Here is an 18,938-nt window from a genome sequence, read left to right on the forward strand (position 1 = left end):
CAAACCAGGAAGTGCAAGACAAGAACTGAATGGCCAAAAAAACTAAACCCGACATGACCAAAACAAAACATGATCCATAGGCGTGACACTTACACCCACTTGTTATTTCATATGTTGACCAGAGGGGGTTGCACTTCAGATGTTTACACCCACTTGTTATTTCATATGTTGACACAGTCCATTTGGAAAATCCCTCCTTTTTCGGACCACCCTCATGTTGACCAGCAGTGGTGCAAATGAGACATTGTCTATTAGATTTTCTGTATTGGGACCAGGATTTATGTCATCACTTCGTCACACCTCCTCATATGGAAGGTACTTTTCCTTCTTCATGTCTCAAGAAGGCGAGCAATACAAGAACACACACAAACACACACACACGTGCACGGAGGCATTCCCAGAGTAGTGTCATTACACAGACTCATTATCGGAATCAATTCAATTAAAAGCTTTAATTGCTGTAGTGAAAGCCAAATGCTATCACAAACACAGCAGCAAAGCAAACCTCGTCAGTTAGACCCCCCCCACACACACACACACACTCTCGACGTGTGTGTGTGTGTGTGTTTAATGCAAGAAATATTAATAACGCCTTGTTTCGAATTAGCTTCCGAACCTCTTGTGAGTGGCGGTGGCGTCTATGCACACGTATGCATTGTTTGTGTGCGTGTGTGTGTATGTGTGTGTGTGTGTGTGTGTGTGTGTGTGTGTGTGTGTGTGTCACATGGCCTGCGGGCTCCTTGCTCACTGAAGCGAAGCTAATGTGAGCTAAGTGATCGTAAAGGACAATTTAGATTTTCCACGTTGTTTAGCTCAAAGTCACACCTTGTTTACGTCCAGGTGTCACACCGGGCGGCGACGTTCCCTTTTCGGGATTCAGGTTTGAATCCCTTCCCGCAGGGCTGTCACAGTGGTTTTCACGGAGGGCCGCTTGTAGCCGTCAATAATGTTGGAATTTCATCTCATTTTTAATGATATCAATTGTTTGAAGTACGCTGTCCATTTCACAGTGAAATACTTACAATTCCATCCATCCATTTTCTACCGCTTATTCCCTTTTGGGGACGCGGGGGGCGCTGGCGCCTATCTCAGCTACAATCACAACATTTTAATCTAAAATATAGTTGTTTTTTAATTTTTTACTAAATTTTAGGGGGGCAGCACAGTGAAAGAGGGGTTAGTGCGTCTGCCTCACAATACGAAGGTCCTGGGTTCAATCCCGGGCTCGGAATCTTTCTGTGTGGAGTTGGCATGTTCTCCCCGTGAATGGGTGGGTTCTACTCCGGCTCCCTCCCACCTCCAAAGACATGCACCTGGGGATAGGCCCCTCCCACCTCCAAAGACATGCACCTGGGGATAAGCCCCTCCCGCCTCCAAATACATGCACCTGGGGATAGGCCCCTCCCACCTCCAAAGACATGCACCTGGGGATAGGCCCCTCCCACCTCCAAAGACATGCACCTGGGGATAGGCCCCTCCCACCTCCAAAGACATGCACCTGGGGATAGGCCCCTCCCACCTCCAAAGACATGCACCTGAGGAAAGGCCCCTCCCACCTCCAAAGACATGCACCTGGGGGTAGGCCCCTCCCACCTCCAAAGACATGCACCTGGGGATAGGCCCCTCCCACCTCCAAAGACATGCACCTGAGGAAAGGCCCCTCCCACCTCCAAAGACATGCACCTGGGGATAGGCCCCTTCCACCTCCAAAGACATGCACCTGGGGATAAACCCCTCCCATCTCCAAAATACATGCACCTGGGGATAGGCCCCTCCCACCTCCAAAGACATGCACCACCTGGGAATAGGCCCCTCCTACTTCCAAAGACATGCACCTGGGGATAGGCCCCTCCCACCTCCAAAGACATGCACCTGGGGATAGGCCCCTCCCACCTCCAAAGACATGCACCTGGGGATAGGCCCCTCCCACCTCCAAAGACATGCACCTGGGGATAGGCCCCTCCCACCTCCAAAGACGTGCACCTGGGGATAGGCCCCTCCCACCTCCAAAGACATGCACCTGGGGATAGGCCCCTCCCACCTCCAAAGACATGCACCCGGGGATAGGCCCCTCCCACCTCCAAAGACATGCACCTGGGGATAGGCCCCTCCCACCTCCAAAGAAATGCACTTGGGAATAGGCCCCTCCCACCTCCAAAGACATGCACCTGGGGATAGGCCCCTCCCACCTCCAAAGACATGCACCTGGGGATAGGCCCCCCCCACCTCCAAAGACATGCACCTGGGGATAGGCCCCTCCCACCTCCAAAGACATACACCTGTGGATAGGCCCCTCCCACCTCCTAAGACATGCACCTGGGGATTGGCCCCTCCCACCTCCAAAGACATGCACCTGGGGATAGGTTGATTGGCAACACTAGATGGTCCCTAGTGTGTGAATGTTGTCTATCTGTGTTGGCCCTGCGATGAGGTGGCGACTTGACCAGGGTGTACGCCGCCTTCCGCCCGAATGCAGCTGGGATAGGCCTCAGCCATCCCGAGAAGGGAAAAGAGGTAGAAAATGGATGGATAGATGGACAACGTTTTAGGGTAAATGTAAAAACAGTACTACTGTTTTTTGGGGGCTTTTACGGAAAAATCTGTCAGTTTAGTTGCCAGAATTTTTGTGTTAAATTGACATTAGTTTTTTAACATTATATTGTTAATAAAAACAGTACAAGTTATTTTTTTTATTCTGGCAACTTAGCCGCCAGTTTTTCTACCGTAAAAGCGTTCTTGCAACTTCCCAGTCCTTCTGCTGCTCTCCTTCTTGCAACGTGGTCTCGGGCACATACAGCTAGTGTCTGTCTGCAACTCCAACTCCCACCACGTGTCTCGGTACGGCTGCTGCTAATAAGGGCGACACGTGATTGGATAACTAATCCCAGCTGGGCAATCTATTCACTTGCCGCTGGCTTCGAGGCCGGTCCTTACACACCCCACTCCGCGGCAGGCCCGCAGACCACACCTCCCTCCACAAGAACATTGTAAAGTTGATTGTGATTTTTTAATTAACTTTACAGCAAACTACCCATTAAATTAAGTATTTTTATTTACATTTTTGGAAAGTATGATAATATACTCTAATATTTGTTGCAATATTGGATACTATTAAAGTTTAAAAGGTATGCCTTTTCAAGCAGTGCATATATTTTTTTCTGTCAAAATTAAAAAAATCTACGCCATTTAGTGCGATAATATGAAGAACTTTATTGACACATATCATTCACCTGACATCCACTGTAATGATACCAAGTACAGGAGCGTATCTAGTTGATACTACTATGATTACATTGATATATTTAGCAGAACAAAACCGGACTGTATCTAGTCGATACTACTATGATTACATCGATATTTTTTTGCATACCAATTTTTTTTTTGTATTTATATAATGTTTATCAAGTCAGTAAATATGTCCCTGGACACATGTAGACTTTGAATATGACCAATGTATGATCCTGTAACTACTTGGTATCTTGTGGATCCCTTTATTTAAAAAAGTATCGAAATACATGTTGGTACCAAAATATTGGTATCGGGACAACCTGAGTGGGTACAAATACATTGAAAAGTTGGCATCCGTGTGAAAGTTGCAAACAGCCCCTCTAAGTAATCCAGAGGCTATACAATTATAAAACGGCATTGCTGAGTACGTATGTGACAGTGTCTTGCCATCATCATGCGGGTTCCACCGACCACCAAGGAAGGGCATTACTTTTGCAGGTTTTACTCGCGTTTATTTTGCTATAAAGAAAGTATTTTGCGCCGTCGCCACTCCCGCTGCTCGCTCCTCCGTGTTGCTCTTCGTCGTCGGCGTCTTGTTCTCTCTCGCTTCTGCCCCGTTATCTCCTCCTTCTCCCCTTTTATATATAGTTAGGAGATACATTAATTGCGTCCCGGTGTGCGATCCACGCACCTGATCTCGCTTGCGGCGTCGCTCCCGGCACGCCCCGCCTCGCCGCTCGCTCGTCTTCTCCGCCTCCTTGCCGCCATCCGCCTCTCCAAAACGTACTTTTCTGACACAAAATAGTTTCAGTCTAACTGAATAAGGAAGTTTTGTGCTTTTATTTATTTGCATGTCTCCACACGGGAATTCTTCTTGGAAATTTTTAATGAACTTTCTAGCTTCCGCACTGTGTGTGTGTGTGTGTGCGCGTGTGTGTGTGTGTGCGCGCGTGTGTGTGTGCGCGCGTGTGTGTGTGTGCGCGCGTGTGTGTGTGTGTGTGTGTGTGTGTGTGTGTGTGTGTGTGTGTGTGTGTGTGTGTGTGTGTGTGTGTGTGTGTGTGTGTGTGTGTGTTTGTGTGTGTGTGTGTGTGTGTGTGCCACCAACTTCCGACTGTGAGGACCATCTGTGTGACTTTGACCCGGCAGCTTGCCGTCACACACCTTCAGACAAGCTGTGTGTGTGCGTGTGCGTGTGTGTGTGTGCGTGCGTGTGCATGTATGTGTGTGATGGCAACACGCTGGATAGCATAAGCTTCACTGCACATTTGGCTGTTCCTCTTAAGCTGCTGTCCACACACACACACACACACACACACACACTAACACACACACACTTACACAAGCACGCACGTACACACACACACACACACACACGCACACACCCTGTCTGTGTCCTCTGGCTCGCAGGCGTGTTGACTTTTGACCTTTTAAGCAGCAGCGCTGCAAAGAGAAACCACACAAGTGGTGATTAGCATTACTTGTGTCAGTACACTTCTGTAAGTACACTTCTGTGTACTTGGTTGCTAAGAATGTGAATTTTCAAAGCGTAGTTCTGTCGCAAATCCATCACTGTTACTTCTTCTTTTCGACAATCTCCTCGGCTGCCATTATTTCAAGTTTGTCCCTCCGCTGAAGATGCTGAGTGTCCATCGCAGTGCACTAAACATCTTGAGTGTTAAGAATACATCTGGGTCCTGAGAGTGTACGAAACTTGAACACACTTGTGTACGCCAAGGACAAAGGGCCTGATCTACTAAGACCCAAACTGCATGTGCAAACAATTAGAACTTGGACAGACTGCCCTATTTAAGGAATATTTTAGGAAATATCTGTAACTAAAGGGAACCTAGCTCACATAAATACCTGACACTTGTTACAACTAAAATATTGTGTCAGAAAACATCAGCAGTAAAAGACTAATGTGAATATTGTCACACAACCATCAGTCACCCGAACGCCTCCCTAGGGAGGTGTTTAGGGCACGTCCAACCGGTCGGGGAAAACCCAGGACACGTTGGGAAGATTAAGTCTCCCGGCTGGCCTGGGAACGCCTCGGGATCCCCCGGGAGGAGCTGGACCGAGTGGCTGGGGAGAGGGAAGTCTGGGCTTCTCTGCTTAGGCTGCAGCCCCCGCGACCCGACCTCTGATAAGTGGAAGATGGATGGATGGATGGATGGAGTCATCAGTCAGACACATTTACATAACCTAAACATAAATAGTGAAGTGAACATATCTAAGTTACATTTAGGGTTGTCCCCATACCAACATTTTGGTAACATACTTTTCTAAATAAAGGGAGAGTGGGAAGTTGAGGGACGGCGTGGCGCAGTGGGAGAGTGGCCGTGCCAACCCGAGGGTCCCTGGTTCAAATCCCACCTAGTACCAACCTCGTCACGTCCGTTGTGTCCTGAGCAAGACACTTCACCCTTGCTCCTGATGGGTGCTGGTTAACGCCTTGCATGGCAGCTCCCTCCATCAGTGTGTGAATGTGTGTGTGAATGGGTAAATGTGGAAGTAGTGTCAAAGCGCTTTGAGTACCTTGAAGGTAGAAAAGCGCTATACAAGTACAACCCATTTATCATTTATTTAAGTCTGGGCTTTTCTGCTTCAGCTGCTGCCCCCGCGACTCCACCTCGGATAAGCAGAAGCAGATGGATGGATGGATGGAAACAATATACAGTAAATATAGTATAAATACGTTACGTGTAAAACATTTTGTTCAATGTTTTTTTTTTAATCAAAAAATCAAATTAATATTAAACATCTAAAATTTAAATTCTCGAATGGACTTACAATATATTTTTATTATTTGCAGTCTTATATAATGATAGTAAATCTAAATTCGGGTTGTTCTGATACCAATATTTTGGAACTGGTACCAAAATGTGCTTTGAGACTTTTTTTTAAATAAAGGGGACCGCAAAAAATGTCATTACTTTCTTTGTTTGAACAAAAGATCTCAGATATAATACATTAATATCCTGCTGTTGTCATATACACTGTGTGTGTGTGTGTGTGTGTGTGTGTGTGTGTGTGTGTGTGTGTGTGTGTGTGTGTGTGTGTGTGTGTGTGTGTGTGTGTGTGTGTGTGTGTGTGTGTGTGTGTGTGTGTGTGTGTGTGTGTGTGTGTGTGTGTGTGTGTGCGTGTGTGTGCGTGTGCACAAAAGTCAAAAGCAGTGAAGTTGTCACCTTGTGTAAATGCTAAATAAAAAGAGAATACAACAAATCATTTTCAATTGAATAGACTGCAAAGACAAGATATTTCATGTTCACACTGAGAAACTTTATTTTTGGTGCAAATAATCATGAAGTTAAAATTTAATGGCAGCAATACATGTCAAAAAAGGCATTTTTACCAGTGTGTTACATGGCCTTTCCTTTTAACAACACTCAATAAAGGTTTGGGAACTGAGGAGACACATTTTTGATGTCTGGACTACAGGCAGGCCAGTCTAGTACCCGCACTCTTTTGCTATGAAGCCATGCTGTTGTAACACCTGGTTTGGCGTTGTCTTGCTAAAATAAGCAGGGGCGTCTATGATAACAACATATGTTGCTCCAAAACCTGTATGGACCTTTCAGCATTAATGGTGCCTTCACAGATGTGTAACTTACCCATGCCTTGGGCACTAATACACCCCCATATCAATCAATCAATCAATCAATGTTTATTTATATAGCCCCAAATCACAAATGTCTCAAAGGACTGCACAAATCATTACGACTACAACATCCTCGGAAGAACCCACAAAAGGGCAAGGAAAACTCACACCCAGTGGGCAGGGAGAATTCACATCCAGTGGGACGCCAGTGACAATGCTGACTATGAGAAACCTTGGAGAGGACCTCAGATGTGGGCAACCCCCCCCCACCCTCTAGGGGACCGAAAGCAATGGATGTCGAGCGGGTCTAACATGATACTGTTATGATCGACGGTATCGAAAGCAGCGCTAAGATCGAGGAGCAGCAACATAGATGACGCATCAGAGTCCATCGTTAGCAATAGATCATTAGTCAATTTTGCGAGGGCTGTCTCAGTCGAGTGATTTGCCCTGAAACCGGATTGAAAGGTTTCACATAGATTGTTAAACGCTAAGTGTTCATTCAGCTGCTCTGCAACAATTTTTTCGAGGATTTTCGAAATAAAGGGAAGGTGAGACACCGGTCAGTAGTTTACCATGAGGTCAGGATCGAGGTTAGGTCTTTTAAGGAGAGGATGAATACCATCACACATGCTGGCTTATACACTTTCACCCAAGAACAATCCAGATTGTTGTTTTCCTCTTTGGTCTGGAGGACACGACATACAAAACAATTTGAAATGTGGACCAGTCAGACCACAGAACACTTTTCCACTTTGCATTAGTCCATCTTAGATGAGCTCAGGCCCAGCGAAACATTTCTGGGTGTTGTTGATAAATGGCTTTGGCTTTGCATTATTTATGGTTTACACGTTTGAAAATGACAAAAAATAGTGCAGTTAAGTCTTCACAGGGTTTCTTTTTGCCGTCACTGTGTATTTGGTTCTAATGCAATATCCCTCCATCCATTTTCTACCGATTGTTCCTTTCAACATGACTTTCATTACTCCACAAGAAAGGACCAAAAGCATACTAGCATTATATTACAAAACAAGTGTCAACAATTTTCAGAATGTTGTTTGAGTTTTAACTTGCACTTACAGACGTAGCAACCAACTGTAGTCACTGACAGTGGTTTTAGGAAGTGTTCTTTTCCTTTTTGGTCTGGAGGACACAACGTCCAAAACAATATAAATGTGGACTCGTCAGACCACAGAACACTTTTCCACTTTGCATCAGTCCGTCTTAGATGAGCTCGGGCCCAGCGAAGCCAGTGGCGTTCCTGGGTGTTGTGGATAAATGGCTTTCGCTTTGCATAGCAGAGTTTTAACTTGCACTTACAGATGTAGCGACCAACTGTAGTTAACGACAGTGGTTTTCTGAAGTGTTCCTGGGCCCATGTGGTGATATCCTTTACACACTGATGTGGCTTTTGGATGCAGTACCAACGGAGGGTTCGAAGGTCAGAGGCATTCAATGCTGGTTTTCGGCCTTGCCGCTTAAGTGCCGTGATTTCTCCAGATTCTCTGAACCTTTTGATGATATTACGGAGCGTAGATGTTGAAATCCCAAATTTTTTTGCAATAGCTGCTTGAAAAATGTTGTTCCTAAACAATTTGCTCAGGCGTTTGTTGACAAAGTGGTGACCCTCACCCCGTCCTTGTTTGTGAACAAGTGAACATTTCATGAAAGCTGCTTTTATAGCCAATCATGGCACCCACCTGTTCCCAATTAGCCTGTTCACCTGTCATCATCAGCTACAATCGGGCGGAAGGCAGGGTACACCCTGGACAAGTAAGGGAATAAGCGGTAGAAAATGGATGGATGGATGGACCTGTCATCATCATTATCATCATCATCTGTTGTCAGTCCACTGCTGGACGAAAGCCTCAGCATGTTTCTGCCATTTGGCGTACTTTTCATGCTGGTTATTAGCCTACACCTTCCACGCAGGCTTGGTGCGGGTTCCACGCGGGTTCCTTCTCCTAGACTAATTGCCTTACTGGGCTGTTGAACTTAGTCCGTCCTGTTTGTTGTCCGCGCCCCATTCACCTGTGGGATGTTTCAAGTAAGTCTTTTGATGAGCATTCCTCAACGTTGTCACTCTTCTTTGCCACTTGTGCCAGCTTTTTTGAAAAATGTCACAGGCATCAAATTCCAAATGAGCTAATATTTGCAAAAAATAACAAAGTTTCTCCAGCTTATTCCCTTTTGGCGCCTATCTCAGCTACAATCGGGCGGAAGGCAGGGTACACCCTGGACAAGTCGCCACCTTATCGCAGGGCCAAAACGTTTCTCGGTGTGAACATGAAATATCTTATCTTTGCAGTCTATTCAACTGAATATAAGTTGGAAAGGATTTGTTGTCTTCTCTTTTTATTTACCTTTTACACAAAGTGACGACTTCACTGCTTTTGGGTTGTGTACATCACACACACACACACACACACGCACACACACACACACACACACACACACACATCGGCCCCCCAAGTCCAAGTCACGGTTACATGGAAGTCACCCCAGCAGTTTTTTTTTTTTGGACGATGACAAGGTTCAAGAACCAAAAAAGTGAAGAGGTTTCATCATGCAGTTTGACAGGAAGTCACCTCTCCTCAGCGGCGAGTAACGAGACGGAACAGGAAGCTCATAAAGTCGGTGATCCCCGTCGTGGAATACGAGCAGCGTACCTTCGCTCACCTGGGTCATGAGCACGCTTTTACGGTCAACTTTATGTTTCTTCCTGCTGATGTTACTTTCTTATTTCCTTTGACTCCTTCGTGACACACCCCGGGGGTTGCATGGTGGTCGTTCACCACCTCGTACTTTGCTCGGTGTTCTTTTTTAAAGAAGAGGAAGCTGGCTCTTGTCCTGCTTTACCACCTGGAAGCTTCCCATATGACGTCCCATATGTTCTTAATGTTCAGTGTTTTATTGTTCATCGTTCCATCCGTCCATCCATCTTATTCTGCTTATCCGAGGTGGGGTCGCGGGTGCAGCAGCCTAAGCAGAAAAGCCCCAACTTCCCTCTCCCCAGCCGCTTCATCCAGCTCTTACCGAAGGATCCCGAGGTGTTCCCAGGCCAGCCGGGAGACATAGTCTTCCCAACGTGTCCTGGGTCTTACCCTCGGCCTTCTACCAGTCGGACATGACCTAAACACCTCCCTAGGGAGGCACCCCAACCACCTCATCTGGCTCCTCTTCATGTGGAGGAGCAGTGGCTTTACTTTGATCTCCCCCCGGATGGCAGAGCTTCTCACCCTATCTCTAAGGGAGAGACCCAAACACATTTCGGCCACTTGTACCCGTGATCTTATCCTTTCGGTCATGACCCAAAGCTCACGACCATAGGTGAGGATGGGAACGTAGATCGACCGGTAAATTGAGAGCTTTGCCTTCCGGCTCAGCTCCTTCTTCACCACAACGGATCGATACAGCATCCGCATTACCGAAGACGCCGCACCGATCCGCCTGTCGATCTCACGATCCACTCTTCCCTCACTCGTGAACAAGACTCCGAGGTACTTGAACTCCTCCACTTGCGGCAAGATATCCCAACCCTTAGATGGCAAGCCACCCTTTTTTGGGTGACAACTATGGACTCGAACTCGGAGGTGCTGATTCTCATCCCAGTCGCTTCACACTCGGCTGCGAACCGATCCAGTGAGAGCTGAAGATCCTGGCCAGATGAAGAAGCCATCAGGACCACATCATCTACAAAAAGCAGAGACCTAATCCTGAAGATACTAAACCGGATCCCCTCAACGCCTTGACTGCGCCTAGAAATTCTGTCCATAAAATTTATGAACAGAATGGGTGACAAAGGGCAGCCTTGGCGGAGTCCAACCCTCACTGGAAACGTGTCTGACTTACTGCCGGCAATGCGGACCAAGCTCTGACACTGATCGTACAGGGAGTGGACTGCCACAATCAGACTCTCTGAGGACTTCCCGAGGGACACGGTCGAATGCCTTCTCAAAGTCCACAAAGCACATGTAGACTGGTTGGGCAAACTCCCATGCACCCTCAAGAACCCTGCGGAGAGTATAGAGCTGGTCCACAGTTCCACGACCAGGACAAAAACCACACTGTTCCTCCTGAATCTGAGGTTGGACTATCCGGCGTAGCCTCCTCTCCAGTACACCTGAATAAACCTTACCAGGAAGGCTGAAGAGTGTGATCCCACCATAGTTGGAACCCTCACTCCGGTTCCCCTTCTTAAAGAAAGGAACCACCACCCCGGTCTGCCAATCCAGAGGTACCGCCCCCAATGTCCATGCAATGTTGTCAACCAAGACAGCCTCACAACATCCAGAGCCTTAAGGAACTCCGGGCGGATCGCATTCACCCCCGGGGCTTTGCCACCAAGGAGCTTTTTAACTACCTCGGCAAACTCAGCCCCAGAAATAGGAGAGCCCACCACAGATTCCCCAAACACTGCACTGGGGTTGAGGAGGTCTTCGAAGTATTCCTTCCACCGATCCACAACGCCCGCAGTCGAGGTCAGCAGAACACCATCCTCACCATACATGGTGTTGACAGTGCACTGCTTCCCCTTCCTGAGGCGGCGGATGGTGGTCCATAATCGCTTCGAAGCCGCCAGGAAGTCGTCTTCCAAGGCTTCCCCGAACTCCTCCCATGTCCGGGTTTCTGCGGAGGCGTAAGAATTGTGTAACTTATCACACAATTCTTATGCTTAAAGGCCGTTGCTATAGTTATTATCAATTGTGCTGAAGTTGTACTTTTCTATCTGTGCAAAGGCACAACTTGTAATCTTCCATTGCGAGTTGTCTCGTATCAGCAGTTTGTTTCCAAACCCTGCCTGCTGACAGCCGAGGACAGACATCGAGTACCTCTACGCAGATAAAGCAGAGACAGGGCGTAATCACGAGTGTCAGCACATTTCCATTCTAAGTAATCCAAATTGTGTCTACCAGGGCCGCTTGACTTACCCCTCCCTTCAGACGCAGCCTCAGTGATGTAACCAGGGACCACCCAAATAAATACAGGAGCATGTGAGACTGTATCTTGGAGCGTAGGTTGGATCTGTAACTGAGTGTGCAGCCCAATACGTCTCTCCTCATGAGCAAAATTGAGCTCTGTTTCTGCATGATTCCTTGCTTCTTGTCTGTGTAATAGATAGTTTGCTGTTTGAACCTGACAAACATCAGCCATCAATATGATGTCCAGAAGCAGACTGGGCGGGGTTTGGAGGACAGATGTCTTCAAAAAAAGTTCTGTTCTGCAGAAAAGTAAATACTACATGGATTATTAATATATGGATCTGTGGGTGTTTTTTTCTACTTTGCGTCCACAGTTCACCAGGTTTGTTGCATTTTGCTTTATTGTAAAAGATGGATTTGGAGACAGTCGTCTGGGAAGAGGAGAGGAGAGGCGTCCATATGTTCTTAATATTCAGTGTTTTATTGTTCATAGTTAATTTTACCAAGCCCACATTATTTTCATGTGCATTCTTTTATTCAGCAAAAAGGCTGTAAAGGTGTGTGTGTGTGTGTGTGTGTGTGTGTGTGCGCGTGTGTGGTGTGTGTGTGCGTGTGGTGTGTGCGAGTGTGTGTGTGTGTGTGTGTGTGTGTGTGCGTGCGTGTGTATGTGCGCGAGTGTGTGTATGTGTGTGGCGTGTGTGTGCTTATGTGCGCGAGTGTGTGTATGTGAGTGTGTGTGGTGTGTGTTTGCGCTTATGTGCGCGAGTGTGTGTATGTGATGTGTGCACGTGTGTGTGTACGCGGGTGTGTGTGCGCGCGTGTGTGTGGTGTGTATGTGTGCGCGCGTGCGTGCGTGTGGTGTATGCGAGTGTGTCTGCACGCGTGCGTGTGTGTGTGCGTGTGGTGTGTGCGAGTGTGTGTGTGCGTGCGTGTGTATGTGCGCGAGTGTGTGTATGTGTGTGGTGTGTGTGCGCTTATGTGCGCGAGTGTGTGTATGTGAGTGTGTGTGGCGTGTATGTGCGCGAGTGTGTGTATGTGATGTGTGCACGTGTGTGTGTGGTGTGTGTGTGTGCGCGCGCATGTGCGTGTGGTGTATGCGAGTGTACGTCTGCGCGCGTGCGTGTGTGTGCGCGTGCGTGCGTGTGTGTGTGCGCTTGTATGCGCGAGTGTGTGTATGTGCGTGTGTGTGGTGTGTGTGCGAGTGTGTGTGGTGTGTGCGAGTGTGTGTGTGTGCGCATGTGTGTGTGCGTGCGTGCGTGTGTGTGTGCGCTTTTGTGCGCGAGTGTGTGTATGTGCGTGTGTGTGGTGTTTGTGTGCGCATGCGTGTGTGTGATGTGTGTGCGAGTGTGTGTGGTGTGTGCGAGTGTGTGTGTGTGTGCGCATGTGTGTGTGTGTGCGTGCGTGTGTGTGTGCGCTTATGTGCGCGAGTATGTGTATGTGAGTGTGTGTGGTGTGTGTGTGCGCTTATGTGCGCGAGTGTGTGTATGTGAGTGTGTGTGGTGTGTGTGCGTGCGTGTGGTGTATGCGAGTGTGTGTCTGCGCGCGTGCGTGTGTGTGCGTGTGTGTGTGCGCGTGTGTGTGTGTGTGTGTGTACAAGAGTGACTGACGGATGCTGTCGTGTTTTTTCTCTAGTTTTGTTTGGGTTTTGTTGGCTGACTCTGAGCGCAAGTGACTGGTGAGATGGATTCTAAGGAGAACTGACGCCACTTCCAGCTTTGCACTCTCTCCTCCTTTTGATGTGCGCTCACAAAGATAACACACACACACACTTTCACACACACACTCACACATGTCGTCGTCGTCTTCATTTGGAGGAATTTGTGCTTGTCAACCTTTGACCCGTCGATGCACGGCACTTCAAGGCTTTGTCTGCACCAACACGATATTTTCACAAGACAGACTCTTTCTCAGTTGGCCCTCAAATCGGAACTTTAGTAGACTCCATCTAGGGCAGGGATCGGCTCCCCAAAATGTTGAAAGGGCCATAATGGTTAAATGTACCCTTGTCAGAACGTGGACTTTAGGGTTTGTTTTTCCGGAATGCAAAGGAAAGTTGGAGCGGGCAAGGCGTGAAGGTAATTGTGAACGACTTTTGCCGTCGTCGCTCGGGTTCCATGGACCACTCAGAAAGGATATTGCTTTAGCAGGTTTGACTTCTTTATTTTTTTAAATAAAGCTTTGTTTTCAGGTCGGATCGCTTTTCAGCCGCTCCTCTCCACTGCTCGCTCACCGTCCGCTTTTCAGCCATCGTCCTCGTCCCCGTCTGCTCTTTGTTTTGGCTCCTCATTCGCTGCTGCAGGCTCTCCTCCTCCTTTGCCCCGATCTCTCCTCCTTCTCCCCTTTTATACATCGTGAGGAGATAAGTTGATGGTGTAATGGTGCGCGATCCACACATCTGCACATGACTGCGGCATCGCTCGCGGCACACCCCGCCTCTCCGCTCGGTCGCATTCTCTGCCTCCTTGCCGCCATCTTGGGCCGGGCTCCAGCGTGCCCTGTCCCGCTGCTCGTTCACTGGCTCCGCCTCTCCACAGTAATGACATCTTTTATTTTAACACTATAACTACAAAAAAAAAACAATCAAACAAAAGGCGCGCACAATGGCGGAGAACAAACTTGACTAATGAAACAAAACTTGCACAAAGACAGAAACAAAAAACAAAAACTTACTTGGTAACTTTCGCTTTAAGTAATAGACATGATGAGTGACAGGTGTGCGGGTGCAAAACGTGAGACAGGTGCGTGACATGAGGACAAGTGAAAACTAATGGGTAGTCATGGAAATAAAACAAACAAGGGAGTGCAAAAACAGGAAACAACGGAGTCTTAAGCAAAACAGAACATAACTAAAAAAAACATGACCACTCTAAGATTTCTTTGTTCATCCATCCATCCATCCATCCATCATCTTCCGCTTATCCGAGGTCGGGTCGCGGGGGCAGCAGCCTAAGCAGGGAAGCCCAGACTTCCCTATCTCCAGCCACTTCGTCTAGCTCTTCCCGGGGGATCCCGAGGCGTTCCCAGGCCAGCCGGGAGACATAGTCTTTCCAACGTGTCCTGGGTCTTCCCCGTGGCCTCCTACCAGCTGGACGTGCCCTAAACACATCCCTAGGGAGGCGTTCGGGTGGCATCCTGACCAGATGCCCGAACCACCTCATCTGGCTCCTCTCGATGTGGAGGAGCAGCGGCTTTACGTTGAGCTCCTCCCGGATGGCAGAGCTTCTCACCCTATCTCTAAGGGAGAGCCCCGCCACCCGGCGGAGGAAACTCATTTCGGCCGCTTGTACCCGTGATCTTATCCTTTCGGTCATGACCCAAAGCTCATGACCATAGGTGAGGATGGGAACGTAGATCGACCGGTAAATTGAGAGCTTTGCCTTCCGGCTCAGCTCCTTCTTCACCACAACGGATCGATACAACGTCCGCATTACTGAAGACGAAGTATCGAAATACAAATATTGGTATCGAGACAAGCCTACTCTGGGATAATAATTTGTTTTTATGGCAGTCAGGGCACCCAACCAGTCTACATGTGCTTTGTGGACTTGGAGAAGAGAGTATGGGGTACGGGATTGTCTTATTGTGGCGGTCCACTCCCTGTACGATCAGTGCCAGAGCTTGGACCGCAATGCCGGTGGTAAGTCGGACACATTTCCAGTGAGGGTTGGACTCCGCCAAGTCCGTCCTTTGTCACCGATTCTCTTCATAACTTTTATGGACAGAATTTCTAGGCACAGTCAAGGCGTTGAGGGGTTCTGGTTTGGTGGTCGCAGGATTAGGTCTCTGCTTTTTGCAGATGATGTGGTCCTGATGGCTTCATCTGGCCAGGATCTTCAGCTCTCACTGGATCGGTTCGCAGTGACCGGGATGAGAATCATCACCTTCAAGTCCGAGTCCATGGTTCTCGCCCGGAAAATGGTGGAATGCCATCTCCGGGTTGGGGAGGAGACCCTGTCCCAAGTGGAGGAGTTCAAGTACCTAGAAGTCTTGTTCACGAGTGAGGGAAGAGTGGATCGTGAGATCGACAGGCGGATCGGTGCGGCGTCTTCAGTAATGCGGACGCTGTATCGATCCGTTGTGGTGAAGAAGGAGCTGAGCCAGAAGGCAAAGCTCTCAATTTACCGGTCGATCTACGTCCCCATCCTCACCTATGGTCATGGGCTTTGGGTTATGACCGAAAGGACAAGTTTACGGGTACAAGCGGCCCAAATTAGTTTCCTCCGCCGGGTGGCAGGTCTCTCCCTTAGAGATAGGGTGAGAAGCTCTGCCATCCAATCTCAAAGTAAAGTTGCTGCTCCTCCACATGGAGAGGACCCAGATGAGGTGGTTCTGGCACGTCCGACCGGTAGGAGGCCACTTGGAAGACCCAGGACACATTGGGAAGATTGTGTCCCCTGGCTGGTCTGGGAACGCCTCGGGATCCCCCAGGAGGAGCTAGACCAAATGGCTGGGGAGAGGGAAGTCTGGGCTTCTCTGCTTAGGCTGCTGCCCCCGCGAGCCGACCGCGGATAAGCGGAAGAAAATGGATGGATGGGAGTCAGTGGGAATAAACATGGGCATAGAGTGGGGCAAAAAAGTATTTAGTCAGCCAGCGATTGTGCAAGTTCTCCCACTTAAAATGATGACAGAGGTCTGTAATTTTCATCATAGGTACACTTCAACTGTGAGAGACAGAATGTGAAAAAAAAATCCAGGAATTCACATTGTAGGAATTTTAAAGAATTTATTTGTACATTATGGTGAAAAATACGTATTTGGTCAAGCATTCAAAGCTCTCACTGATGGAAGGAGGTTTTGGCTCAAAATCTCACGATACATGGCCCCATTCATTCTTTCCTTAACACGGATCAATCATCCTGTCCCCTTAGCAGAAAAACAGCCCCAGAGCATGATGTTTCCACCCCCATGCTTCACAGTAGGTGTGGTGCTCATGGGATGCAAACACAACGAGTTGAGTTTATACCAAAAAGTTATATTTTGGTTTCATCTGACCACATGACATTCTCCCAATCCTCTGCTGTATCATCCATGTATCCATTTTGGTATAAACTCAACTTGTCGTGTTTGGAGGAAGAAGAATACTGAGTTGCATCCCAAGAACACCAGACCTACTGTGAAGCATGGGGGTGGAAACATCATGCTTTGGGGCTGTTTTTCTGCTGAGGGGACAGGACGATTGATCCGTGTTAAGGAAAGAATTAATGGGGCCATGTATCGTGAGATTTTGAGCCAAAACCTCCTTCCATCAGTGAGAGCTTTGAAGATGAAACGTGGCTGGGTCTTCCAGCATGACAATGATCCCAAACACACCGGCCGGGCAACGAAGAAGTGGCTTCGTAAGAAGCATTTGAGAGTCCTGGAGTGGCCTAGCCAGTCTCCATACCTCAACCCCATAGAAAATCTGTGGAGGGAGTTGAAAGTCTGTGTTGCTCAGCAACAGACCCAAAACATCACTGCTCTCAAGAAGATCTGCATGGAGGAATGGGCCAAAATACTGTGTGTGCAAACCTGGTAAAGACCTATAGTAATCCTTTGACCTCTGTTATTGCCAACAAAGGTTATTTTACAAAGTATTGAGTTGAAGTTTTGTTATTGACCAAATACTTATTTTCCACCATCATTTACTAATAAATTCTTTAAAATTCCTACAATGTGAATTCCTGGATTTCTTTTCCACATTCTGTCTCTCACAGTTGAAGTCAATCAATCAATCAATGTTTATTTATATAGCCCCAAATCACAAATGTTTCAAAGGACTGCACAAATCATTACGACTACAACATCCTCGGAAGAACCCACAAAAGGGCAAGGAAAACTCACACCCAGTGGGCAGGGAGAATTCACATCCAGTGGGACGCCAGTGACAATGCTGACTATGAGAAACCTTGGAGAGGACCTCAGATGTGGGCAACCCCCCGCCTCTAGGGGACCGAAAGCAATGGATGTCGAGCGGGTCTAACATGATACTGTGAAAGTTCAATCCATAGTGGCTCCAACACAGCCGCAAGAGTTCAGTTCAAAGCGGATCCAAGACAGCAGCGTGAGTCCCGTCCACAGGAGACCATCTCAAGCGGAGGCGGATCAGCAGCGTAGAGATGTCCCCAACCGATACAGGCGAGCGGTCCATCCTGGGTCTCGACTCTGGACAGCCAGTACTTCATCCATGGTCATCGGACCGGACCCCCTCCACAAGGGAGGGGGGGACATAGGAGAAAGAAAAGAACCGGCAGATCAACTGGTCTAAAAAGGAGGTCTATTTAAAGGCTAGAGTATAAGTGTACCTATGATGAAAATTACAGACCTCTGTCATCATTTTAAGTGGGAGAACTTGCACAATCGCTGGCTGACTAAATACTTTTTGGCCCCACTGTATATGCAAATAAGATCTACACCTTGCAATATGTTTTTTTTTGCACAGATGCAATAACTTAGCATTCATGCTCGGGGCATCTTTAAAATCCAGTTTTTACACTTTAGGACCCAAAATGATGCTGCTCATACAAGATTCATTTCAATGGGTAAAACACAAAGTCTGCAGTATTTCTCCAAAAACACAGTCCACAAGACAATTGGTTGGATTTTTACACTGAAATTGTCCAAAAAAAAAAGTGCATTTTGAGATCCATGGGGTGTTGAGGGGTTCCGGTTTGGTGACCGCAGGATTAGGTCTCTGCTTTTTGCAGATGATGTGGTCCTGATGGCTTCATCTGACCGGGATCTTCAGCTTTCACTGGATCGGTTCGCAGCCGAGTGTGAAGCGACCGGAATGAGAATCAGCACCTCGAAGTCCGAGTCCATGGTTCTCGCCCGGAAAAGGGTGGAATGCCATCTCCGGGTTGGGGAGGAGACCCTGCCCCAAGTGGAGGAGTTCAAGTACCTAGGAGTCTTGTTCACGAGTGAGGGAAGAGTGGATGGTGAGATCGACAGGCGGATCGGTGCAGCGTCTTCAGTAATGCGGACGTTGTACCGATCCGTTGTGGAGCGAATTTTATCGATATTACGGAGATGAAAGAAGGCCGTTTTAGGAACGCTTTTAATGTGTGACTCAAAGGAGAGAGTTGGGTCAAAGGTAACACCCAGATTTTTTACCGAGTCACCTTGTTTTATTATTTGGTTGTCAAATGTTAAAGTTGTATTATTAAATAGAGGTCGGTGTCTAGCAGGACCGATAATCAGCATTTCCGTTT

At 47.8% G+C, this 18,938-nt stretch overlaps 1 protein-coding gene across 5 annotated transcripts in view; it reads left to right on the top strand.

Moving 5' to 3' along the window:
* The window catches only part of celf2 (cugbp, Elav-like family member 2), a 431,239-nt gene that overhangs the window by 321,399 nt on the left and 90,902 nt on the right, over window positions 1-18,938 (top strand). The window lies entirely within an intron of this gene.

This window comes from Nerophis ophidion, linkage group LG10 (assembly GCF_033978795.1).
Source record: "Nerophis ophidion isolate RoL-2023_Sa linkage group LG10, RoL_Noph_v1.0, whole genome shotgun sequence".
Taxonomy (NCBI): Eukaryota; Metazoa; Chordata; class Actinopteri; order Syngnathiformes; family Syngnathidae; genus Nerophis; species Nerophis ophidion.